Here is a 19,095-nt window from a genome sequence, read left to right on the forward strand (position 1 = left end):
GTCGCTAAGTCGAAACCTTCATGCCCAATGGTCCTAACCACATTCCCGAAATGTTGAGTCAATTGGATGCTCATGCAAACAATAATCTAGGGTTCCTACCCTAAGGATCAATCGTTCAAAATGATGAAACTCGAATTGAGTTGGAACCCTAGGACTAAACGTTGTCGATCTAGTGAAATTAAGGATGGGTTGGGTAAAAGGACACCCTAAACCCTGCTTCTCGTCTGAAGATAATTCCGTGACCAGAAAACGCCATTCAATAGGTGAAATGATCTCTTGGAATGGAGGCGACACTTGTGCAACAAGTTGCAACGTCGCATAGCCTTGTGGTTTGATCACAAGAAAGTTTTGCCATTCCTTGGAATGAGGTTGGCAGGTTCTTGCGCAAGTATAACTTGCAAGGGGATGGTTAGTCATCCTGTTACATCGCCCTCATTAGGGAAAATTTGCCAAGTTAAGGAAAGTTAGGTATTTGCTTGGACGCAAATGACTAATCGATAAATTAAGCGACATGGCCGCCGGAATTTACTATTAATAAAACCTAAAGCATTGGTTAAGTTGGGTTAACAGGGTATGACCCTAACCCAAAGACAATAGGAATCTTGCCAAGTTGCAACTGATTCCGGATCGAATGCTGGATGCATTCGGAGAGAAGGATTCACTCCTTAACAGTTTGCCAAATAAACAATCACTGGAATTGATTGTGCTTGTAACAGTTTAGAAAGCACTGTTTGCATTGTTTGCTCAAGGAACTAAAGGATGAAAAGATATATAAATGCTTCAGGTTGAAGGCCTGAAGGGAGGGGCAGCTTCAGTTACCCCCGACTGCCTGCCTGACCCTAACCAAGGGGGTTGTTGACCGTGCCGGGAACGTGGACCGAACCCGCCACGAGAGGTCTTTCCGTTGTGATCTACTTGGAGCAGGAGGACGCTTGGGTGCCAGGGGGGCTCTGGCCGTAAATCCCTCGCCTTCCGGGTCCTGCACAAGAGACTAACGTGATTCGGGATTGGATCTCGAGGCCCGCATACTAGTCTACGGGCAGAAGCTTGGAATAGTGATCCCTAGCGGATTACTGGATAGCCTTCGGCCGGATTATAGACAAGCCTACGGGCGGAATTCCTTGTATTTCAAAGATAAATGATGATATAAAAGAAGTTGTTTGATATTGTTTTTCTATGTCACGTGATAAGATTACGTGAAGGAACCAGTGCTTAACAGGGCTAATCAAAGAAGCTGTTTGTTATATGTCAAATTAATGTGTTAGGTAATTACATAACTAAAACAAACCGAGGAAAGTGCGGAGGATGGACCATGGGTCCGTCCTATGGATGGGTGGTCCCGGTTAGCCGGGAACTTTTCTCAAAATCACACGACGAATAGCGGGATGATCATCATCTTCAAAGCTAATAATGAGAACGATGACCTAGAGTTACATCCTACCCGATGTACGCTATTTTAGGGGAACGGAATGGGACTATGCTTTATGGCAGAGAGGTTGAGCCTTGCATCCCTCTCGTTTCCCATTCTCCTTGAACCAAGTGCAGCGTGAATCCGCTTCGGACCTGGTGTTCCTGCGTAAAGTAGTTCGCTCGGGTCCGACGCTAGTTGCTGTTAGCTAATGACCAAACAAGGAAACCCTAATTCCGGTCGATCCTAAGTGGGAAACGGCCAGGACACTTCCGCTACGTGGCAGACGCGGGAAGACCTAGATTGCAAAGCCCGTAACATTCCGTGGGAGTGCCGGACGGAGTTTTCTAGACAACCTTTCCGATGGACTGCCAAGACGTGCCCTAGAGGATTCTAGTAGACACGTTACAGTTGGTATCAGAGCCGACCAACAATGGAATCGTTTTGATGAGATCTCAATAAAAATGAAGTAAAGAAATTGTTACTGTCCAAACATTTCCTCATCTACAATACTGTCTTGCAGAACTATGAAGCATGGAACAAGTTTTTGGTGTTCCGGATCATGTTTATGACTGCAATGCATTCTCCGCATTATAGGCAGAGAATTGAAATGATGAACATCCTGGAGCAGATTTATAATCCATCACCTTTATATATAGAACGAAGATGGACTGGGTCTTCAGGAATCTACTACATAGCTGCCCACCGGTTCGCTTATCTACAAACCAACCTAAAGAGGATCAAGTGGTTGGAAGATTTGAAAGTCGTGAAGCTGTTCATTTTTGTGGAAGCTCACGTAAATTCGACTTTGCATATTCAGGGTCGGAGGGTTGAATTGAACTCATATGTATTGTTAGAATATCAAGCTCATTTAGTGTGTGTTGACCGACATGAGCTGGACACAGCTAGTCTAGCCATAGTAGTTAGATACATTAAATAAGTCGGTGCCTTTGGTGTGAATGGTCTTATGACCGTAGGTTGTATCTTTCACTATTGAGTGTGGTATAAATAATAGAGTGTGAGAGAGGAAGCGTGTGGTATAAATAATAGAGTGTGAGAGAGGAAGCGTGTTGCTTCACTCTGTCTGTCATCTATCTGCCTCTTTGAATCTGAACATGGTATCAGAGCTTCATCCATGAGGCTGTGGGAGAATGGGCATGACAACTTGCAGTGCAAAGGAGATGGAAGTAAGGAATTAGGAAAAATCGTGGACTGCCTCCTGAAACCTGTGTTTGAAAATCGTGGACTGCCTCCTGAAATCTGTGTCCTGAAATCGTGGACTGCAACCTATGTCTAAAAATCGTGGACTGCCTCCTGAAACCTGTGTTTGAAAATCGTGGACTGCCTCCTGAAATCTGTGTCCTGAAATCGTGGACTGCAACCTGTGTCTGAAAATCGTGGACTGCCTCCTGAATGGACAGCAACCTGTATCTAAAAATCTGCGCCTGCTGATCTGAATGGATAGCAACCTGTATCTGAAAATTTGCGCTTGCTGATCTGAGCGAATAGCAACCTGTCAATCTTCAGTGGGGCACCTGGACAAGGTTCATAGAGCATGTATGCTCACTATTGAAGGTATTTGAAGTGTGCAAGGAGTAAATGCTTGTGTGGGAGCTCTGTTATGAGGTGGAGTGACAGACACAGACCTGTAATCATTTCTGAACTGCTATAAACATGAATGGACAGCATGCATTCAGTCATTACTGACACACAGGAGCCTTGTACTACACTCAGAAAGCATCTTTGGAGCACAAGAATGTGTCAAAGCATGTATACATTGGATCAAATGTCTTGGAGCTGAGATCTCTTGCTCAGAATACTCAGATCTGAAAATCTGAAAACTGTCATACACAGTCAATGACAGAATACTCAGATCTGAAAATCAATGATAGGCTGAAAACTGTCATACACAGCCAATGACAGAATACTCAGATCTGAAAATCAATGACAAGCTGAAAACTGTCATACACAGTCAATGACAAGTACTGTGCATTACTGAAGCAATACAGGTCATCTTGGGGGTTCCATCATCTATATGAACTGGCCTATACATGCTAATGCATGGAGAATTGAAGCAAGCAATGAGCATCATTGAAAACTGAATTTTGAAGCTGAAGTAAATGCAGTTACACTGTCCTGGCTAATTACAATTTTGGAGCTGCTTGGAGCTTGGTATGCTGAATTCTGGTTGACTGCAACCTGAAACTGAATTTGTTGACACACTCAGTTTTGGACTTGAAATTGCTGCTGGTTACTCACAGTTTACAGTTTTCAGACTGCATGTATGTACCCTGGCAGTGAGGTTACATAAGCTTAAGCTGAAGCAAACACATAGCTTATGTATTGACAGTTATATCTACAGTTGAGACCACTTGTTTGTGGGTTGTTTTGGGGTGTCAGTGGGCTGAAATACTCTGGTTTTTTTACTGCAATTAATTGCAGAAAACTGTCATAAACAGTTTCGGGCTGAAGTTGAACTGTTAAGAAAATCTTGGTTTGCAGGTAGTCAGGCAAGGTCTGCAACATGGCAAATGCTGATAGAACTGATAATGTAACCCAGATTGTGGGAGAAAAGCTTGATAGCAACAACTATGCAATATGGAAGTTCCGCATGGAGAACTTTCTGATAGGCAAAGGATACTGGGACTTAGTGACAGGTGTTGAGGCTGAACCTGAAGTTCCAAATAGGAATCCTACAGCTGATCAAAGACGATCACATCGAGCTTGGACGGAAAGAGCTCGCAGAGTTTTACATTGGCTGTCATTATGTATATCGGATGCTATGGTGATGCAGATCATGAACTGTAAATCCCCAGCAGATGCATGGAACATATTGGTCAAGTACTATGGCACAACTACAAGTGCCAGGAAGATACAACTGAAGCAAAAATTCAACAACATAGAGAGGAAGAACAGATCCATACAGGACTATGTCACGGAGATTAAAACCTTAGCAGATCAGCTCGCATCTGTTGGCTCACAGGTAGAAGATGAGGATATGGTTGCAGTGACCTTAAATGGCTTGGGTCTGGAGTATAAGTCTTTTGACACTTCAGTATCTGTGCGGGCTGAGATGCCTGATTTTAATGAGCTAGTTGCATTATTGATTCATGAAGAGGTGAAGCTTGGCTTAGCTACAGGGCCAAGCAGCTCTAAGAATAAGGATGCAGTTTTTTATTCGAATCAGCGTGGTCGTGGTAGCCGTGGTAGAGGCTATGGATCTGGCAGAGGAGGCCAGCAGAATGCATCCTATAGTAATAGCAATCAGCAGTCATCAAATGCAAGAGGTAGTGGCAGCTTTCGAGGTAGGGGGAGATCGAACTCCCGTGGCAGAGGCTCATGGCAGCAGCAGCGTCAGTCAGACAATCCAAATAAGGACAAGGATTGTCACTACTGCGGAAAGTATGGGCATATTGCAAAGGATTGCTGGAAGAAGCAGGGAAATCAGAAGGGCAAGCAGCATGGACATTATGCTACGTCCAGTCAGGCAGATGACTCTGGTGATAGACTATTTGCCATGCAATATGTCAAAGATAAGGCTGCTCAAAAATCATCTGATGATGTAGTGTGGTACATTGACTCGGGGGCGTCGAATCACATGACCCCTCATGGTGATTGGTTCACGGATATGGTGGCTGAAAAGCATGGCTATGTATGCACAGGTGATGACACGCAACATAGCATTGAGCATAAAGGCAAAGTGCCTCTGGTTGTACATGATGGCAGGAAGAAGAATCTTCATGATGTTTTGCATGTTCCTTCGATTACGAAGAACCTATTGTCTGTGGGTCAAATGATAGAGCAGAACTTGCAGGTTCGCTTCAATAAGCATGGCTGCTTTATTGAAGAGTTTGGCAATGGATGCAAGTTGATCGCGAAAGGCCACAGAAATGGAAGAATGTTCACTCTTGATGCTACACTGCCAGAGCTGAATTCCGCTATGTTTGCTCAGGGTTCTGGCACTATCAGGGACTTAGAGATTTGGCACAAGAGAGTGGGGCATGTCAATTTGCAGAGGCTGCAGACCATGCAGAAGAAGCAGCTGGTAACAGGGCTACCTAGATTCCAATATTCAGATATTGGTCATGTCTGCGAGGCTTGCCAGTTTGGTAAGCAGTCACGATTGCCGTTTGTCAGGCATGTAAGACAGAGTACACGACCACTGCAGTTAGTGCACTCTGATGTTTGGGGACCAGCTCATAATGCATCTATGGGGGGTTCCAGATACTATGTATCCTACATTGATGACTACAGTCGATATACCTGGCTTTACATATTGAAAACAAAAGATGAGGTATTTGCTGTTTTTCAGAAATTTAAGGCACAGGTTGAGAAGGAATTTGAGTGTTACATCTCTTGCTTGAGATCTGATAGCGGTGGGGAGTATGTCTCCAATGAATTTGCTGATTTTTTGGCTGAAAATGGCATTCGTAGGCAGCTAACCTGCAGCTACACTCCGCAGCAAAACGGAGTAGCTGAAAGGAAGAACAGGGTTCTAATGGAAGCTGCCAGGGCCATGATGAATGAGAAGCATATGCCGCTTTACTATTGGGCAGAGGCTGTTGTGACAGCCGCATATATTCTGAACAGGACTCCCACTGTAGGCATTCATGACATGACACCGTTTGAGAGGCTCTATGGCTATAAGCCGGATGTAAGACACATGAAGGTCTTTGGCTGTCTTGCTTATGTGCACATTCCAGATGAGAAGAGGAAAAAGCTGGATCCCAAAGCGCATAAGAGTGTGTTCATTGAATACTCGCAGGAGAAGAAGGCATACAAATGTTATGATCCCTCTACCAGGGAGACTTTGGTAAGCAGGGATGTCATCTTTGATGAGCTGGGCTCTTGGTATGTCTCACCAGTTGCAGTGCTATCCGATCTGTCTTCCACTCATGTCTCTACAGTTGATATGCAGCAGAGCACTGCTATGACAGGCCCTATCAGTTAGACAGTATCCCCATGGACAGGGAGATTGAGGAGCTCACCGTCCACTGACACGGGTATGTCAGTGAGGGGGAGACATGATGTCTTGGACAGCAAAGGAAAAGAGAAAGTTAGTGAGGATGGTATGATGACACCTGGCAGAATGACTTCGGGCTATGAGTCTAGTGATACTTTAGACAGCAAACTTGGTATTCCGACTGTCTATACGCCTGGCACGAGGCAGAACAGGTACATTCCGCCTCATGAGAGAGGTGAATCGAGTAGTGCACCACAGCCTAGACGATCGCAGAGGGTCAGATACCCTGTTGACAGGTTGACGTACTCTGGTTATTCTGCAAAGCATTATGCATACATGACAAAAGTGATGGAGATCAAAGAACCAGGTACTTATGCTGAAGCTGGAAAGGATGAAAACTGGTGCATGGCTATGGACGAAGAGATGAAAGCCTTGGCTGAAAATCAGACTTGGGATTTGGTACCACTGCCTGAAGGGAAAAAGCCTGTTGGCTGCAAATGGGTGTATAAAATCAAACGTAAGTCTGATGGCAGTGTAGAAAGGTACAAAGCAAGGCTGGTCGCTAAAGGATATGCTCAGCAGTATGGCTTGGATTATGATGAAACATTCAGCCCGGTTGCAAAAATGGCAACCATACGAACTGTTATTGCCTTGGCTGCTGCAAAAGGCTGGAAATTGCAGCAGATGGATGTTAAGAATGCATTCTTCAATGGTGATTTAACAGAGGATGTATACATGGTTCAGCCGGAAGGGTATGAGCACCCTGATTTTCAGCATTATGTGTGCAGGCTGAAAAAGGCACTGTATGGGCTGAAGCAGGCTCCGAGAGCCTGGCATGCTAGGATCAGCAGTTACTTGCAGAGTCTTGGATTTGTTGTTGGCAGGGCTGATCACAGCCTGTTTACAAAGAAGACTGACAGTGGCTTGGTAGTGCTAGTCATATATGTTGATGACTTGATAATCACTGGAAATGATGACATGGGAATTCAGCATGCTATGAAGATGCTGAAATCTGAATTTGACATGAAAGATCTGGGAGATCTGAAGTATTTCTTGGGTATTGAGGTCGTACCAGCTAAAAATGGCTTATGGCTGATGCAGAAGCACTATGCCATGGAAATGCTTAAGAAGTATGGCATGGCTGAATGCAAACCACTGGATACACCTCTGGACCAGAATGTAAAGCTAGACATGAACACTGGGGCTGAAGTAGAAGATGTGACTATGTACAGGCAGATGGTCGGCAGTCTGATTTACTTGACCATCACTAGGCCTGACTTGAGCTATGCAGTAGGGCTTATAAGCCAGTTTATGCAAAAGCCGAGAAAGCCGCACTTGGATGCAGTTAGACGCATCATGAGGTATGTTAAGTCCACTGTAGACTATGGGCTGTTCTATGTCAGAGATAAGCCCTTGATACTGATTGGATACACAGATGCAGATTGGGCAGGATGCTCAACTGACAGACGATCTACGAGTGGCTATGCCTTTGGATTTGGTAGCGGCATGATCAGTTGGAGCAGCAAGAAGCAGCCTACGGTTGCTTTATCTAGTACTGAGGCAGAGTACAGGGGGGCTGCATTGGCAGCATGTGAGATTGCTTGGCTGCTCAAGCTTATGGCTGACTTGGATATTCAGGTTGATGCTCCAATGAAACTGTTATGTGATAATCTGAGTAGTGTACTCCTGGCCATGAATCCAGTTTACCATGCTAGGATTAAACACATAGAGGTACACTACCACTTTATTCGTGAGATGGTCCTTGTAGGAAAGGTTGATCTTATGCATGTGAGGACTGATGAGCAGGTAGCAGATATCTTTACCAAGTCTCTGGGTAAAGATAAGTTCTGTGGTTTTAGATAGCTACTTGGAGTACATATGCTGTCTTGAGCTTGAGGGGGAGTGTTAGAATATCAAGCTCATTTAGTGTGTGTTGACCGACATGAGCTGGACACAGCTAGTCTAGCCATAGTAGTTAGATACATTAAATAAGTCGGTGCCTTTGGTGTGAATGGTCTTATGACCGTAGGTTGTATCTTTCACTATTGAGTGTGGTATAAATAATAGAGTGTGAGAGAGGAAGCGTGTGGTATAAATAATAGAGTGTGAGAGAGGAAGCGTGTTGCTTCACTCTGTCTGTCATCTATCTGCCTCTTTGAATCTGAACATGTATATGAGGAAGTAACCCGTGTAATCCCAGCTGACAGGATTAAGGTGTTGGGCCGCCATGGGAAGTATGGATTCCAGCGGAAAGGATATCCTGAACTTCCAATGAATTATCGATTCCTAAAGATTCATGACCCAAAAACCTACTATTACATAGTTCCTGTAGACAAATCCAATACAATGTTGTTCTCCCCAAACTAAATGTAAGGATTGGATTATCATCACACGAGATGTTGTATAAGGCTACGCCCATGTAAATATAAATAAGGACTTCTTTTATCAATATCCGATTGTGCATCAGGGTTGTTACGAAAAGTTAGGTAGCTTCATGACTTACGAGATAGCTGAACTAAAGATAAGCAAATGTCAATTATCATACAATAATGTTAAGAAAACTTTTACTCAGGCACAACCCCAGGTACAGGTTCCAAATTCGCCCCCTACATCAAGTACGGATGTGATCCAGGAGAAGAAGTTCCTCCTCAAGCAGATAAAGCCACCCGAGTTTGACGGGAAAGGCAGATTCGTCCAGTCTGATGCTGAAATTTGGATTGAATCTATGGAGGATTACTTCGAAGCAGCTGCTACTGCACCTACCAATCAGGCCATGCTCGCCAAATTAAAACTCACCGGTGAAGCTAGATTATGGTGGAAACAATGGTGCAGGGATCAAGGGACTTCAGAGGGGTCCGTTACCTGGGAGAAGTTAAAGCAAGCCGTGCAGGGGAGATATTTGCCACCTGCATATCGTACACAGAAAATGAATGAGTTCTATGAGCTAAAACAGTTAGGACTCACCCTTGACGCTTACTACTCTAAATTTGTCTCACTCTTAAAGTATGCGCCACAAATGGACACGACGCAGCAGGTGTCCAAATTTTGCGCGGGCTTAAATCCACCTATAAATACCCGTCTCGAATCTATGCGACCATCAGATCTTCAGGATGCACTCATTCGAGCGGCACCTATAATTCAGGAAGTGCAAGCTAGACCGAGGGGTAACAAAAATTGGTCTTATAGCGACCCGAACAGAGGGCCATTCAGACCCCAAGTTAAGAGAGTTCAAGGCCACAATCAGGGACAAAGGAAGAAAGCAAGGACAAATAACGTCAATAATTTTGTTCCTACTCACAGTAATGGCCGAAACCTCCGATGTTTCCACTGCAATGAACTCGGTCACTTCAAAAGGCAATGTCCCAAGCTCAGCGAGGGACACTGTCAAGGTGCAGGCCGCGGTCAGGGAGCCGCCACCCGTGGAAGAGGAAGAACTGCCTGCATTACCAATAGGCAAAGATGTGAAGCAGAAGAAGAGGAAGATCCGACTATGGAAGCGGAATTCGAAAGAGCGACAGTCCATGCTGCTTTACACAAGAAGGGGCCGAATCGCCAGTTCTCGGTGATTCAAACACCGTCGGACTATCAAGGTAAAGGTTTCAAAACCTTGATTGATTGTGGCAGTACACATTCCTTTATCTCACCAGCGTGTGCAAAAAGATTAGGAATAGCCACAGTAGAAGCTCCCACCCTACTTGTGGAATTGGCAAACGGTCGTGAGGTAACTTGTACCAGGCAAACTGCTAAGGAGGAGTTCTATCTGGGAGGAAAGAAAACCTCAGTCAAATTCAGAGTCATGAGTTTAGGTATCCATGAGTGTCTACTCGGGATGGATTGGCTTAAGCCTAATGACGCTCACATCCACTGTGGGAAGGGTCAAGTTTCCTTTCGGAACTCTGAAAAAGAGTTTGTTACGACTCAAGGTGAAGCGGGAGTGCCAAGAATCCAGTTAGCCAAAGTATCGCGGATCATAAAAGGGGCTAGGAAAGGATTACCTGTGTACCTGATCAAACTCAACAAATTAGATCAAAGCCAAGAGTCTCATGAGGAACCCTCTTGGCTAAAGGAATACGCTGACGTATTCCCTGAGGAATTAACTGAACTTCCCCCTCCAAGAGAAGTTGATCATGAAATAAGGTTAATGCCTGGAGCTGCGCCAATTGCAAAGAGACCTTATAGAATGTCCATACCAGAAGCTATTGAGTTGAAGGAACAACTCAAGCAATTGTTAGATCAGGGTTACATCAAGCCTAGCAACTCTCCATGGGGAGCTCCAGTACTATTCCAGAAAAAGAAAGATGGGACGCTTCAACTATGTATTGATTACCATGGGTTGAATCAATCAACAGTCAAGAATAAGTATCCTATTCCTAGAATAGATGAGCTTCTTGATCGCCTTCAAGGTGCAAAGATCTTCTCCAAAATTGATCTCAGGTCAGGTTACTATCAAATCAGGATCAAGGATGAAGATATTCCAAAAACGGCCTTCAATACAAGATATGGGCACTTTGAGTTCTTGGTTATGTCATTCGGGCTTACAAATGCACCTGCCACCTTCAATAGATTAATGCAGGATATTTTTAGACCATATCTTGATGATTTCGTGCTTGTATTCTTCGATGACACTTTAGTTTATTCTAAACAGGAAGAAGATCATGAGCCTCAACTTCGGATTGTCCTTGAAACAATGAGGTCTCATAAGCTGTATGCAAAAATGAAGAAGTGTGCATTCTTCAAACGTCAGATTGAATATCTAAGATTCATAGTATCATCAGAAGGGATATCAGGCCAGTCTCTGGAGTACCCGGATCTAGGAAAGCATTAGCCACATCCACTTCTTTTACAGGCTCTAAAGCCTTGTTGGGCTTTGTTGCTGTTGAGGGAGAAATCCTTAAGCCACGTCTTCTTGTCAGTATACTTTTGAACCTTTTTCGGCAACTGGGAGAAAACATCAGTAATTGTCGGAATGTGAGGTTTGGTTTAAAGGTATCTAGATCTCTAACCAGATCGTATTCCTTAATAGGATCCACTGGCTTCTCTAACCGATTAGGGAATGGGGCAACACCCATTTTCATTTTCCCTCTTCCTTCTATCAGAGGAATTACAGGAACTTCTTCTGCCACTTGTGGCACTTCCTCCTCTTCTGTATCCTGGACCTCTGGTCCTGCCTCTGTAACTGTCTCTGTAACTCTCTGTGGCACTGTAGGGCTCTGTAGGCACTGTTAGGCTCTGTTCTGTTCTGTTCTTCTGGTGGAAGATTGAACTTCACTGTTCTGGCAGGAGGGTTATTTTCTTTCTGGATAGGTGGTTCCTTCTGCTTTGCACGCGTGATGGCAGCAACTTCCAATTCTACCAAATTGGAGGTAGGCTCTTGGGCCTTGACCGGACTATCAGTAGCACTGTTTTTCACTGGGGCTGGGCTTGGACAGTCTTTTGCAGTGTGGCCTTCTCCTTTGCATCGACTGCATAAGGGCTTGTAATCCACTGACCTTCGAGGTTGAGACCATGGTTGTTGTGGTGGAACCACCATTTGAGGCATGGATTGTGGCCACTGTGGATTTGGTGCACTGTACTGTGATACCGGGGGCATCTGTTGGTAGGGATAGGGAACAGTCCCTGGGACTGCATTTGGTGGATACATCATTCCTGGCATCAGAGGAGGTAGGACTCCTCTTCCCGAATTCATCGCTAATCGAGCTTCCACTTCATCGTACAGTCTTGCACCTTCTGTTGCAGCTTGCAGGGTGGCTGGTCTTTGTAGCTCCACAAACTTATGGACTTCTGGTTGTAATCCTCTGAGAAATACCCCCTTTTGAATGCCATCATCTAGATTATGGTTAGTCCATCTCTTCAGGATGGATTCCATTCGTGAGACATAGGCTTCTACTCTTTCTCCAGAGGACTGACTTAGGTTCATAAATTCCTCTCTCATCCGCTCTTCAAAACCTTCACGCCTGAATTTAGTGATGAAGGCCAACTTCAGGTCGTCCCATGTGCCAAAAGTTCCTGCTGCTTGTCTCTCATACCACTGAAACGCCGCGCCCTTAAAAGTGGCGGGGAATATCGCTAACCAATGGTCAGGGGTTCTGGCATTGTTAGCCACACACGCTACCATAAACTCTGCTACATGAAGATCGGGGTCTTCATTGTACTCTCCCTTAAACACTGGCAATGGAACTACATTCGCTGGCTTGTCATCAATATTTCCAGGACGGATCTGGCTTGGAAGTGGACCTCCAGCAGGAGGAGGAAGGGCTTGATGTGCCATTGGGACTTCTGTAAAGAGTTCCGCAAGGGCGTCAAAGGCGGCTTCTGCTGCGAGCTCGCTCTCGGCTCTGATTCTTGCTTTCTCTCTTCTCACGTACCTCTGGACTCGTTCCAACGCTTGCCTTTTTATTGCGTCATTCATCAGGGGGTTGACTCCACTATGTTGTTAGTGCTCCACAGAGGGTTAACAGAAGGCTTCAGTCTCTGGAGGACTCTCTTGCCAACATTTCTTCTACTTCTTTCCTCTCAACGTCCCTAAATTCTGCTTTCATGCCACTGCACAGAGGAAGGTATTCGGTTCTGAAGGTGTCAAAATGCATACGTCTGAGCATTGTGGTGGTGCCATCATTATAGTAATGCCAGCTTCTGATGGTTTCAACAGTGTATGTTGTGAAAAACACTCTGTCTACTAACTTCCAGTGGGTTGCTAATTGAACAAACAGAAGATTATCAGTACACCAAGCATCCCATGTATCTTGCTGTTGAGCATCCACGAACAAATTCCAACTCTTTTCCTTCTTGTCCCTGTGAACCTCTACAGACCAAGACTCCTGAAGCTTCTTCACAATCTCCCACTTGATGTTGTCTGAAAACTTTTCAATAAATGCCAAATCTTCCATGGATGGTCATTCTCTCTGTTTCTGCTCTTCAAGTTCGTTCCCAAACAGTTTGCCACCAAGATGCAAGTTTCTGCTGCTTCAACAGGAAGAGGAAACTGTCCATCACATAAAGCATGCATCATGATGGTGATGTGTTTCCGCCATTGTGGGATGAACTTCTTGTGGAAAGTGGCTTTGATTATGAGAAATTCCAACTCTTTAGTTGAAGAAGGAACTTTACAAACATCCATTGAATTCTTCTCTTCTTGGCAATGCCATTTCCTTCATTTTCAGCCTCTTCTGGTGCTTGTTGATGGCAAGATTCCCCGGCTGCGCACCAAAAACATGGAGCCCCGAGAGGAACACCAAGGAAAAGGGAATTCTCTTGCAAGAAAATCTATCTTGTAACATCAACAAGCTTGTTTTTCATATTTCATATGATCACAATGAAGAAAATAACACCAGGCACAACAAATCTTCATACAGCATCATGTAGATCTCCCACGATTTTTAATAGAATCAACCATATTCTTCAATATCTTCACAAAATCCATCAATAGAACAAAGAAAGCAAAGAAGTACACCATCTTTGAATGGAAATACATCACATAGTATTCATCTTCAATATCTTCATAGTCTTTTCTCTCAATCTCTCATATACAATCACTCTGTTTTAATAGAATTGGCTATCTCTGACTCTCTCTCACACACTCCATCAATAATACATCATATCCTCACTACAATCTCTCAAAATTACTCTCAATAATCACTTTTAGGTCGTGGATACCCCTCCCAAGAGGTATGTCTGATATGAAGGGTCACCAGAGCCACTACAGTGTCTCTTCACGGCTCACTACTGTCACTTCACTCTAGTCTTCCCTTGAGTCTTTAGCAGTTACTTCTTCCACTTCTTTCAGCTCTTTTGCACTTGTATTCACCTCTTTCCAAGGCTAGAAAACTTTCCCAAAGTCACACATACATTCCACAGAACACTTACAGAAGCATACAGAACAGTCTACAGAACAGCTACAGTACAGAATAGAACAGAACAGAAGCAGAATAGAAGCAGAAGCTCTACAGAAGACCTACAGAAGGTTACAGAAGGTCATCAAAACACATAACTCATTCTCAAACCATTCCAAACTCTCACAAACCATTCAATAAACTTTCACAATATCTCATTCTTCATCAATCAATACTCCATCCCTCTTCACAGAAGACAATCAGAACAAAACAGACCAAAACAGAGCAAAACAGAAGGTATACAGAACCCATCAGAACCTATCAGAATATCACAGAACCACCAACAAACATCATGAACTTCCAAAACACAATCATTATCATCTAAAACACTCTCAATCCACTTCTAAATCAATCAATCATCCCATAAAATCAACCATTCAGCTCTCAAAAACAACAAAAATCAGCCAAAAAACAAGTCATTTCAACACTCAACACAACCACTTGATCCTCTTTAGGTTGGTCTGTAGGTAAGCAAACTGGTGGGCGGCTATATAGTAGATTCCTGAAGAACCCGTCCATCTTCGTTCCATGTACAAAGGTGATGGATTATAGATCTGCTCCAGGATGTTCATCATCCCAATCCTTTGTCTATAAAGCATAGAATGCATTGCAGTTATAAACATGACTCAAAATACCAAGAACTTGTTCCACGCTTCGTAATTCTGCAAGACATCATTGAAGGTAAGGAAATGTTTGGACAACAACAATTTCTTTACTTCATTTCATTGAGATTTCAACAAAAACAATTCCGTTGTTGGTCGGCTTGATACCAACTGTAAGGTGTCCACTAGTATCATCCAGGACACGTCTTAGCAGTCCATTGGAAAGGATGTCTAGAAAGCTCCGCCCGGCACTCCCATGGAATGTTACGGGCTTTGTGATCTAGGGCTTCCCACGTCTACGACGTAGCGGAAGTATTCTGGCCGTTCCCACTTAGGATCGATCAGAATTAGGGTTTTCCTGATTGGTCATTACCTAACAGCAACTAGCGTCGAACCCAAGCGAACTACTTTACGCAAAAATGTCAGGTCCGAATAGGATTCACGCTGCACTTGGTTCAAAGAGAATGGGAAACGAGAGGGATGCAAAGCTCAACCTCTCTGCCATAAGGCATAGTCCCATTCTGTTTCCCTAAAACAGCGTGAATCGGGTAAGACATAACTCTAGGTCATCGCTTTCATTGTTCATGTCCTTTGACGATCATCCCGTTGTTCTTCAAGATTTGAGAAAAGTTCCTGGCCAACCGGGATTACCCAACCATAGGGGACCCATGGCCCATCCTCCGCACTTTCCTCGGTTTGTTTTAGTTAGGTAATTATCTAACACATTAGTTGGACATGTAACAATCAGCTTCTTTAATTAAACCGTTAAGCACTGGTTCCTTCACGTAATCTTATCATGTGACATAGAAAAACAATATCAAACAAGTTCTTTATTAATATATCATCATATTTATCTTTGAAATACAAGGAGTTCCGCCTGTAGGCTTGTCCATAATCCGCCCGAAGGCTATCCAGTAATCCACAGGGATCAATATTCCAAGCTTCCACCCATAAACTAGTATGTAGGCCTCGAGATCCAATCCCGAGTCACATTAGCCTCTTGTGCAGGACCCAAAAGGTGAGGGATTTATGGCCAAAGCCCCCCCAGGCACCCAAGTGTCCTCCTACTCCAAGTAGAGCTCAACGGAGAGACCTCTCGCGGCGGGTTCGATCCATGTTCCCGGCGTGGTCAATAACCCCCTTGGTTAGGGTTAGGCAGGCAGTCGGGGGTAACTGAAACTGCCTCTCCCTTCAAGTCTTCAACCTGAAGTATAGATATTCATTTAATTTGTAATTCATAAATCAAACAGTGCTCTAAAATCTCTAGCAAGCACAAACATTTTCATTAATCAATCTTGTTGTTGGCAAACTTCTAAGGAATGATTCTTTCCTTTCGAATGCATCAGCACTCATTCCAGGGTGTCTTGCAACTTGGCAAGATCCCCTTATATTCTGGGTTAGGGCATACCCTATTAACCCAACTTGGTCAACCCTAAAGTTCATTGGATACTTTAGTTTCCAGTTTTTAACCTTCCTTACTTAGAAGGATATCAAAGAATACGTCCTTTTGTAAGATAACTTGCATAAGGATCCGCCATCCTTGTTGAGGGTATGTAACCTTTCTTCTTGTGAATCAATCACAAGACCATATGACTTCGTACTTGCTGCACAAGTCCTGCATCGTAATATGCGATGAAACAATCTGTCTCAGTTTCTTTAAGCTGACGTTTGTCAGACCTAGGGTCTCCTTTTATTATTTTCTTTAAGAACCTCAGGGACAAACCCTAGTTCTTTTATGCTACGATTTATTAACCCTACAATCAGGGAAGGTGGGCAAGTATTTAAGGTATAAACATTTCTTGGATTTAAATCATTCCCAATGCATATTTCGCAGCATACGTATTTCTAAGTTTATATTAATTCGGTTAACTTTTAGAAGGTAATGTCAAGATCACCTCGGCACGATTTGTTATCTATGTGACGATTCATTTTTCAGTCCTAAACTTTATTGCTTCGAGGTTAGATAAATTCAAGTAATCTTCCTTTTTTCCTTGCGAACAAAACTCATGCCAAATAAACAATCTTTCCCTTGCTAAGAAATGATAACTTCCTAGAGTTCAAGCAACGTAAGAAACCTTTCATGAATTTCATCTTCTGTGATGATTCGTTGTAAAAAAAAATAGGGGTTAATGGTGCAAGATGCAGTTTTTATACCTTAAAGATTTAGCCGAAATATACTACTATAGTGGGTAAATAATCTTGCTCATAATTCGTTTCAATGCATAATGCTATTTGAAGGAAAACTATATTTTATACATTATCCATTATGCATGTTCAGTTAAACTAAATTCCTTCATCGTAAATAACTAGGACAAAATATATCTTATCCTAACAACTCATCTTGCATGATTGAATTAAAACCGATATAAAACCAAGAAGGAAAAACCTGGTTTTGGGGTGAGATATCGACATGGATACCGGGAGATGACCCTCCCGCACCTACTCCTTGGACTTTCTTAGGCAGTATCGAAGTTGTAATCCTTCGAACGTGAAGGCAGCTTTACACTCTTTTTCGGAATTCCACCGCCGCTTCAATACTCTTCTTCTTTCTTCGAGGCAAGGAGCCGTGAATTGACCACGAGAAGGGGGTAATAAGACCTTTAAGGTCCTAGCTTCTTCGGGAGGGAAAGGTTTACAAAGCCTAAAAAAGCCCTATAGGGTATATACATGGCAAAAAGGTTGTGTGTGAGTGTGGCTCCGCAAACAGATGAACCTTGGGAGATCTTTGGGCACGAGAGTGAAAGGACTTAGGGGTTTTTAAACCCCAGGGGGGAAATTTGAAGGGTAACACAAGGGTTTATAGCACGGGGGAAAAAGGTGTGTAAGGAAAAAGGGGATGCGGGGGTTAAAAAGGGCTTAGGGGGGTATGTTTAAAAAAAAGAATACGAGGGGGGATGCAACACGGAGGAGAAAGGGTAATAAGGCTTTTCAAGCCTTAGTTTATTTTGGGGATTCCATCCATGGGAAGGGTTTTGATGGGGGCTCCACGAGGAGGCTTAAGGGTTCCTCGGAAAGGGTTAAGGCCTCCACGGGAAGGTGCTTTAAGGGAGAAAAGGGCTTAAGGGTTTAAAAACCTGGGGGGGGGGAGGGGGGGGGAGTGAAAGGATAAAAGGGATCTGAGGGGGTGAAAGGGGGCTTAGTTAGCCCCCCTTAAGAAGCTTCAAGAAGCTTCTGTGGGATCACAAGCCCACATGGGGAGAGGGAGTGGAGTCGCTTCACGAGACGGCGGATGTTTGATAGCGGTAGCGGCTGCAGCTGGCGGCAGGGCGGCTCCTCCTCACGACCTTCACATGGCAATGACGCTCTCCCCTCTATCTCTCTTGACATGGCCTGCAGTATTATGGCCTTATAGGCTTCTCAGAATCCTCTCTACCTCCTCTACCTCAGTCTGGAAGTATGGCAACTTCGATGGTCGTTCACACCTCTCCCTGTAGCTTGCGGCCCTCCCTAATTATATAAGGGAGGGGAGGGAATCCTCCCCCCTCAATGTGTCCATTTGCATGCCCGTGGAGCCGAGCAAGCTCCAGCGAGGAGCTTGCTGGCTCCTCTATCCCCTTCCACACTTCCAGCACGACGCGCTGGCGCACGAGAGGGAGAAAAAATCAAAATAAATATTTGATATATTACACAAAGAGACCTTATAGAATGTCCATACTAGAAGCAATTGAGCTGAAGGAACAACCCAAGCAACTGTAAGATCAGGGCTACATCCGTCCTAGCAGTTCACCATGGGGAGCTCCTGTACTGTTCCAGAAAAAGAAAGATAGAACACTTCGACTATGTATTGATTACAGAGCGTTGAATCAATCAACTATCAAGAACAAGTACCCTATTCCTAGAATAGATAAGCTTGTTGATCGTCTTTAGGGTGCAAAGATCTTCTCCAAGATTGATCTCAGGTCAGGTTACTATCAGATAAGGATCAAGGAAGAAGATATCCCCTAGACAGCCTTCAACACAAAATATGGGTACTTTGAGTTCCTAGTTATGTCATTCGGGCTTACGAATGCACCTGCCACCTTCAACAGGTTAATGCAGGATATTTTTAGGCCATATCTTGATGACTTTGTGCTCGTCTTCTTCGACAACACTTTAGTCTGTTCTAAACAGGAAGAAGATTGGATTGTCCTTGAGACAATGAGGTCTTATAAGCTATATGCTAAAATGAAGAAGTGTGAATTCTTTAAGTGTCAGATTAAATATCTGGGATTCATCGTATCAGCAGAAGCAATC

This window comes from Lygodium microphyllum, chromosome 22 (assembly GCF_053477565.2).
Source record: "Lygodium microphyllum isolate KBCC chromosome 22, Lygodium_microphyllum_v1.1.10, whole genome shotgun sequence".
In the NCBI taxonomy this organism is placed as follows: Eukaryota; Viridiplantae; Streptophyta; class Polypodiopsida; order Schizaeales; family Lygodiaceae; genus Lygodium; species Lygodium microphyllum.